At 48.9% G+C, this 9,064-nt stretch overlaps 1 protein-coding gene across 3 annotated transcripts in view; it reads right to left on the bottom strand.

Moving 5' to 3' along the window:
* Window positions 1-7,010, bottom strand: part of LOC134340962 (dixin-like) — a 263,330-nt gene extending 256,320 nt beyond the window's left edge. The window contains exons 1-2 of one of the 3 annotated variants that reach the window (XM_063038594.1): window positions 6,792-6,873; window positions 1,797-1,986 (exon numbers count right to left, since the gene is read on the bottom strand). The gene's annotated coding sequence lies outside the window, so the exon portion shown is untranslated. Of the gene's footprint in view, window positions 1-1,796; window positions 1,987-6,791 lie in introns of all 3 variants that reach the window. The other 2 variants (XM_063038593.1, XM_063038595.1) reach the window with 2 other exon arrangements.
* Between the last annotated feature and the right edge of the window lie 2,054 nt (window positions 7,011-9,064).

Genomic DNA, 9,064 nt, shown 5'->3' on the forward strand with positions numbered 1-9,064 from the left:
TGGGATCAGCTGGTTGATTTGTGAAGTATCGTGTGCTTCTTGGAGTGCAACCTCAAGTACACGTTAAACAAACACACACACAGGCGTCTTCGCTCTGTGGGCCACTTCTTCAGAACGGAGACCATCATCCTCGACCTTGAGGGATAGCCACCATCACCACGACGACCAAGAAATTGGATGAAGGCAGTGGATGTTGTCTACCTGGACTTTAGCAAGGCATCTGACAAGGTCCCGCGTGAGAGGTTGGTCAAGAAGGCTCAGTTGCTCAGCATTTGAGAGGAGGTGGTAAATTGGATTAGACATCGGCTTTGTGGGAGAGGCCATAGAGTGGTGGTAGAGGGTTGCCCTCTCTGACTGGAGGCCTGTGACTGGTGATGTGCCACAGGCCTTCGGGCTGGGTCCGTTGTTAAGTGTCATCTGCGAGGGGTGATTGATAAGTTCATGGCCTAAGGCAGAAGCAGTCAATTTTAGAAAAACCTAGCACATTTATTTTTCCTGCATGTACACACTTAGCCCAGCGGTCGTGGAGCATACGGATCCCTTCTTTGTAGAAGTCGGCGTCTTGGACCTCCAAAAGTGGTCCACAGCAGGGGTGATTGATAAGTTCGTGGTCTAAGGTAGAAGGTGATGAGTTATTAACTCCAAACTTTCTGCATTTTCACTCAAAGAGTTGACCTGCATGTGCATGTAACGAGAGCTGTATAATTCATCTCCTTCTACCTTAGGCCATGGACTTATCAGTCACCCCAGCTGTGGACCACCTGGAGGTCCAAGACCCTCTCGTTACACACACGTGCAGTTCAACTCTTTGAGTGAAAATGCAGAAAGTTTGAAGTTAATAACTCACCCCTGCTGTGAACCACTTCTACAAAGAAGGGATCCGTGTGCTCCACGACCGCTGGACTAAGTGTGTAAATGTAGGAGGGGACTGCGTTGAAAAATAAACGTGCTAGGTTTTCTAAAATAGACTCCTTCCACCTTAGGCCACGAACTTATCAATCACCCTTCATACATCAATGGTTAATAATGTGGTAAACGGGATCAGCAAACTTGCGGGTGATCCCGAGATTGCAGGGTGTAGTGGACAGTGAGGAAGGCTACCCAAGCTTGCAGGGGGATCTGGGCCCACAGGAATAACGGGCTGGGCAACAGCACATGGAGTTTGATGGAAGCAAGTGTGTGAGGTGTCGCACTTTGGGAGGGCAAACGAGGGAAGGTGCGTGAGAGCACCGAGGTACCGGCAGGACAGAGGAATGTGGGAAGACAGGTCCACAATCCCTCGAAAGTCGGGTCGCAGGTAGATCAAAGAAAGCTTCTGCACTTTGACCTTCACAGATAAAAGTATTGAGGACAGGATTTGGGATGCTATACTGAAGTTGTACAAGGTGTTGGTGAGGCCTAATTAGTCATAGTCATACTTTATTGATCCTGGGGAAATTGGTTTTCGTTACAGTTGCTCCATAAATAATAAATAGTAATAAAACGATAAATAGTTAAATAGTAATATGTAAATTATGCCAGGAAATAAGTCCAGGACCAGCCTATCAGCTCAGGGTGTCTGACCCTCCAAGGGAGGAGTTGTAAAGTTTGATGGCCACAGGCAGGAATGACTTCCTATGACGCTCTGTGTTGCATCTCGGTGGAATGAGTCTCTGGCTGAATGTACTCCTGTGCCCACCCAGTACATTATGTAGTGGATGGGAGACATTGTCCAAGATGGCATGCAACTTGGACAGCATCCTCTTTTCAGACACCACTGTCAGAGAGTCCAGTTCCATCCCCACAACATCACTGACCTTACAAATGAGTTTGTTGATTCTGTTGGTGTCTGCTACCCTCAGCCTGCTGCCCCAGCACACAACAGCAAACATGATAGCACTGGCCACCACAGACTCATAGAACATCCTCAGCATCGTCCGGCAGATGTTGAAGTATGGTGGAGACGATGGAGTAATTGGAGTATGGTGTGCAGTTTTGGGCACCAACCTACAAGGAAGGATGTGAACAAGACTGAACAAGTGCAGAGAGAATTTACAAGGATGTTGCCGGGACTTGAAGACCCGAGCTATAGGGAAAGGTTGAATAGGTTAGCGCGATATTCCCACCCCGAGCGTAGGGGAAGATGGGGAGATCTGATAGAGGTGTACAAAGTTATGAGGGGTACAGATGGGGTGAACGCAAACAGGCTTTTTCCACTGAGGTTGGGTGCGACTACAACCAGCGGTCGTGGGGTTTTTTTAGATTAGATTAGATTATGAGGACGTGCAGTCCTCTTTTATTGTCATTTAGTAATGCATGCATTAATTAAGAAATGATACAATGTTCCTCCGGTGTGATATCACAGAAACGCAAGACAGACCAAGACTGAAAAACTAACAAAAACCACATAATTATAACATATAGTTACAACAGTGCAACAATACCGTAACTTGATGAAGATCAGGCCATGGGCACAGTAAAAAAAAGTTCAAAGTCTCTCGAAAGTCCCACATCTCACGCAGACGGGAGAAGGAAGAAAACTCTCCCTGCCATGCCCGACCACAGTCCGACTCTGAGTCGTCCGAAAACTTCGAGCACCGATCAGCCCTCTGACACAGAGCACCGAGCACCATCTCTGCCGAGCGCTTCGACCCCAACCTCGGTCGCCAGCAGCAGGCAAAGCCGGGGATTTTGGGGCCTTCCCCCCGGAGATTCTCAATCGTTAAGGGTGAAAGGTGAAACATTTAAGGGGGAAACGGGGGAAGCTTCTTCGCTTGGAGTGCGGTGAGAGCGTGGAACGAGCTGCCAGCGGATGTGAGGGGATGGGAGGGGGTATGGAGGGCTTTGGTCCGGGTGCAGCCCGATGGGACCAGGCGGATTAATGGGCCAGCACGGACTAGATGGGCCGATGGGCCTGCTTCTTTGTTGCAGTGTTCTATAGCTCTCAGGCTGTATTTTGTGATCCGTAGTAACTTTACATCAATGCACCGCAAGGCGACAGATTTCATGTCAAGATTTGTTTTCCAACATGCCTGCTTTCTTCACCTGCTGCTGCTCTGCCTACAGACATGCAGGCTTCAACTTCCCCAATTGTCTTTTTAAACACCTCCAGCTGCCCATCTTTCCACAAATTTTCACCAACGTACTTCATAAACCCCCTTCTTACGTAAAGTTTTTTACCCCTCAACCATCAGGAAGGAGGTACAGGAGCCTCAGAACCCACACCATCAGGTTCAGGAACAGTTATTACCCCTCGACCATCAGGAAGGAGGTACAGGAGCCTCAGGACCAACACCACCAGGTTCAGGAACAGTTATTACCCCTCATCCATCAGGAAGGAGGTACAGGAGCCTCAGGACCCACACCACCAGGTTCAGGAACAGTTATTACCCCTCAACCATCAGGAAGGAGGTACAGGAGCCTCAGGACCCACACCACCAGGTTCAGGAACAGTTATTACCCCTCGACCATCAGGAAGGAGGTACAGGAGCCTCAGGACCAACACCACCAGGTTCAGGAACAGTTATTACCCCTCATCCATCAGGAAGGAGGTACAGGAGCCTCAGGACCCGCACCACCAGGATCAGGGACAGTTATTACCGATCAACCATCAGGAAGGAGGTACAGGAGCCTCAGGACCAACACCACCAGGTTCAGGAACAGTTATTACCCCTCATCCATCAGGAAGGAGGTACAGGAGCCTCAGGACCCGCACCACCAGGATCAGGGACAGTTATTACCGATCAACCATCAGGAAGGAGGTACAGGAGCCTCAGGACCCACACCACCAGGTTCAGGAACAGTTATTACCCATCGACCATCAGGAAGGAGGTACAGGAGCCTCAGGACCCACACCACCAGGTTCAGGAACAGTTACTACCCATCGACCATCAGGAAGGAGGTACAGAAGCCTCAGGGCCCACATCACCAGGTTCAGGGACAGTTATCACCCCTCAACCATCAGGAAGGAGGTACAGGAGCCTCAGGACCCGCACCACCAGGTTCAGGAACAGTTATTACCCCTCAACCGTCAGGAAGGAGGTACAGGAGCCTCAGAACCCACACCATCAGGTTCAGGAACAGTTCTACCCCCTCAACCATCAGGAAGGAGGTACAAGAGCCTCATGACCCATACCACCAGGTTCAGGAACAGTTATTACCCCTCAAACATCAGGAAGGAAATACAGGAGCCTCAGGACCCACACCACCAGGTTCAGGAACAGTTATTACCCCTCATCCATCAGGAAGGAGGTACAGGAGCCTCAGGACCCGCACCACCAGGATCAGGGACAGTTATTACCGATCAACCATCAGGAAGGAGGTACAGGAGCCTCAGGACCCACACCACCAGGTTCAGGAACAGTTATTACCCATCGACCATCAGGAAGGAGGTACAGGAGCCTCAGGACCAACACCACCAGGTTCAGGAACAGTTACTACCCATCGACCATCAGGAAGGAGGTACAGAAGCCTCAGGGCCCACATCACCAGGTTCAGGGACAGTTATCACCCCTCAACCATCAGGAAGGAGGTACAGGAGCCTCAGGACCAACACCACCAGGTTCAGGAACAGTTATTACCCCTCAACCATCAGGAAGGAGGTACAGGAGCCTCAGGACCCACATCACCAGGTTCAGGAACAGTTACTACCCATCGACCATCAGGAAAGAGGTACAGGAGCCTCAGGACCAACACCACCAGGTTCAGGAACAGTTATTACCCCTCAACCATCAGGAAGGAGGTACAGGAGCCTCAGAACCCACACCATCAGGTTCAGGAACAGTTCTACCCCCTCAACCATCAGGAAGGAGGTACAAGAGCCTCATGACCCGCACCACCAGGTTCAGGAACAGTTATTACCCCTCAACCATCAGGAAGGAGATACAGGAGCCTCAGGACCCACACCACCAGGTTCAGGGACAGTTATTACCCCCTCAACCATCAGGAAGGAGGTACAGGAGCCTCAGGACCCACACCACCAGGTTCACGGACAGTTATTACCCCTCAACCATCAGGAAGGAGGTACAGGAGCCTCAGGACCCACACCACCAGGTTCACGGACAGTTATTACCCCTCAACCATCAGGAAGGAGGTACAGGAGCCTCAGGACCCACAGCACCAGGTTCAGGGACAGTTATTACCCCTCAACCATCAGGAAGGAGGTACAGGAGCCTCAGGACCCACACCACCAGGTTCAGGGACAGTTATTACCCCTCAACCATCAGGAAGGAGGTACAGGAGCCTCAGGACCCACACCACCAGGTTCAGGGACAGTTATTACCCCCTCAAACGTCAGACTCTTGAATCAGACACTGATCCCAACACTGAACTGTTCCCACAACTTATGGACTCACTTTCAAGGACTCTTCATCCTACGTTCTCAATATTTATTGCCTATTTATTTATTTATTGCAATCATTTCTTCTTTCTCCTAATTTGCACAACTTCTTTTTGACTTCTGCACCCTGGGTGGACTTTCATTGACTGTGTTGTGGTTATTATTCTATAAATGGACAGGGTATGCCCACAAGAACGTTCACTTCAGGGCTATATAGGGAGACGTGCGTGTGCTTTGAGCAGAAGATTGCCTTTGCACTTCGAAATATTGGGTTCAGCGTCCACTTTCGGCCTGCTTCACACCTGGACAGCACTCGCACCCCAGCAATGCAAGCCAGTGAGGTTCTCTCTGAGACCTTGTGGAAGTGGAAAATTTGACCTATGTCCATGATTAGCCTGTTAACCTGCATTTTACAACGGGGTGGTGGGCGGGGGGGATTAAGAGCAAATTCTGCCCTCCTCCCCAAAAAAAACCAAACTGCATCCACGAAATGGAGCCCACTTAATGGCAGACCTTCCAATCTATATTGGCATGAAGGAAAGGGGTCGGGATGCTACAAGAGGGAGATTGCAAGGAGGGATGAGGGGAGGCAACAAAGACCTTTGTCCTTTGTTGAAAAAACATTGGAAAGATATTTTTGATATTATTTCAACGGTTTTGAATATAGACTTACAACCTCGTCCAATTACTGCTATTTTTGGGTTACCAATGACAGAATCAAATCATTTAACCTCTCCAGCTCGTCGGATGATTGCCTTTCTTACTCTAATGGCTAGAAGATCCATTTTGCTGACTTGGAAAGAGATTAACCCTCCTACCACATTTCATTGGTTTTCACAAACTATATTGTGCTTAAATTTGGAAAAAAAAAATTAGAAGTGTTGTTTATGACCCCTCTATTAAATTCGAAAGGACTTGCCGGCCATTTACTCAGCATTTTCATATGATGTAATTTGACCATTTCCAAACTTATTTTACTTCTCTGTCACGTTGGTTGAGAGGAACTGAGTAGCCGAAACTAAGGTTTTCTTTTCTCTCTTGTTTTTTAACAATATTTAAAAACAGCCCAGGTCTTTTTTTTTCAGTTTAGTTGATTAATTCTGTTTAGATCAGGTTTTTTTTGGGGGGGGGTTTCCTTTTCCATGATTTTTTTTTAAAGATATTTTTCCTTGTTTTATATTATTCACTTGCACCCTATATGATTGGGAGTTTTATAATTTAAGTGTTATCTGGCATTTGCACCCTATATGATTGGGAGTTTTATCATTTAAGTGTTATCTGGCATTTGCACCCTATATGATTGGGAGTTTTATCATTTAAGTGTTATCTGGCTTTATAATCACTCATGTTAATTATAACAATGTATTCCCAATAACTTTGTACTACTACCACGATATGTTTATATTTTTATGGAACTAATAAAAAGATTTGTAAAAGAGGGAGGCAACAAAGGAACCGAGAGCAAATGGCTCACCTCGAATCGCCCTTTCAGCACCCTGGCTGGATCCCGGCCTCCCCAAACCCGGGGCTCTGATCCACCCCACGACCCCGGCTCGGACTTACCCCGGCCTCCCTCTCCTCCGGCCCGGACCCACTCACTCACTCACGCCCCCCCCCCGGGCTACACGCCGGCGGAACGAAAAAGCGGAACCAATCCCCCGGCACTCGTGGTCAGCGCGGGCCGCCGCGGCCGGCGTGCCGGTTGCCGTGGAGACGGGGCGGGCGGCACGGCCCGGCCCTGCCCCCTTCCCGCACCCCCTGCGCGCATGCGCCGTCCGCTGGAGAAATGGCGCGGCGCCTCTTCTCAACCTGAGGGAGGGGAGTCGTTCGGCCCATCCAGCCCGTGCTAGCTCCCACCGCAGTAATTCCGCCCCTGAATCCTGTTGTGCCTCAACTCCCCTGACAGAATCCAACTTATAATAATTATTATTATAAAGAATAATTTATAAATAATAATTATTACTATAAATAATAGTTTATAAATAATGTATCATTGTTATTATTATAAATAATAATTTACAGAGGACTTTCCATGCTGGACACTGGGATCAGGTGCAAACCGGAAAACAAAATAATTCAAATAATTCACAAACAACAGGAATTCTGCAGATGCTGGAAATTCAAGCAACACACATAAAAGTTGCTGGTGAACGCAGCAGGCCAGGCAGCATCTCCAGGAAGAGGTGCAGTCGATGTTTCAGGCCGAGACCCTTCGTCAGGACTAACTCTTCCTTCAGTTAGTCCTGACGAAGGGTCTCGGCCTGAAACGTCGACTGCACCTCTTCCTGGAGATGCTGCCTGGCCTGCTGCGTTCACCAGCAACTTTTATGTGTGTTGCTATAAATAATAATTGTTATTATTATAAATAATAACTTACAGCGCACTTTCCATGCTGGACACTGGGATCAGGTGCAAACCGGAAAACAAAACGAGACATTAAAATAAGAAGGCAAAAAAAAGAATGTTGGTTAAAAGCGAGGTTAAGTTTTTTTTAAAAAAATGGTTTCTGAGTCGGCGTTTAAAATTGTCAACCCAGTCTGCAACCCTTCGTAGTTTTAGGTCTCGAGTTGCTGGCCTGCTGATTATCTCTTGAGGGAAATTGTGCACATTTATAAGAGGCCGAGAGGTGGAGCAGGGTTACCAGGCAGAAACCGCTCAGCGACTGGTCCCAGACCAGTAAGAGCTCTCAAGACACGTGGGGGAACTTTAATTCTGAAAGTCGCAGGAAGAGCGGTTGGGAGGACCCAAAATGATGTGCTCCCTGAATCGTCCTGTATTTGGTTAAAAGTCTAGCCGCGGGCACTCCGAGACAGTTGAAGTTTTGCTTTGGAAGGCCAGTTAAAAAAAAAGCGGGAGGGCGGGGTACTGCAGCGATCCAGTCCATTTGATGGAAAGGCGTGAATCGGTGAATTAATTAGAAGAGCAAGATACAGGCTGGTGGGCCCACTGACTTCGTGCTAGTGGGATCAGTTGCCAACGTTCTCGGTGCTTGCCAGAGACTCTCTACCCTCTGTGTTCATCTAAAGCCCGAGACTGGGCCCGGTTCTTCGCAGCCTTCGACGCACCTCGCCCACCCCTCTCTATACCCCTTACCCTCAGCCTCAGCCGTCCGCTTATGAACACCGCAGCAGTGGGCAAAATTAGAGAGAGAGAGACAGCACAGGAACAGGCTCTTGGCCCTCACAGTCCTTTTGTAAACCTCCATTCGGCCCCCTCTGGCCCTTCTCCCCGCCAAGGGTTAAAAAAAAACTCAGCCCGTCCAAGGGCCCCGCATAGTACAAACATAGCAACCCAGTTAATGGCCCCGGCGAATCTCCTCCCGCCTCTTGTGTAATCATTTCCTTTCGGAAAGTGTCGCAACCAAGAAGCTTTTGCCCAATTCGTGGTACAGCTGTGACTGAATATAAATTTGGATTTATATCGTGCTTTCATCAAAAAAGGAATACAGGCACGTAAAATTCTTCCAGCAAACAACAATGGCTTCCGACAAGATGGAGAGATGCTCAGCCACAGCGGCTTCTACAAAGGTGTTATTGTCCTTTTTTTTAAAAAAACACATTTTTACAAACACAAGACCCTGCTGGGATCATTGAGGACCTGAAGCACTGCAGGCCTACCCCCATCAGCGAGTTGCTCGCTGGCAGAGAAGCCGGTGGGGCTGGACTGGGTGCGGGCCGTGCGTCTGAGGGGTCCGTGCACGGAGGCGGCGGCAGTCTCAACAGCGGGCGATCGCCCCGGTCGCTTTCC

Source organism: Mobula hypostoma, chromosome X2 (assembly GCF_963921235.1).
Source record: "Mobula hypostoma chromosome X2, sMobHyp1.1, whole genome shotgun sequence".
NCBI lineage: Eukaryota > Metazoa > Chordata > Chondrichthyes > Myliobatiformes > Myliobatidae > Mobula > Mobula hypostoma.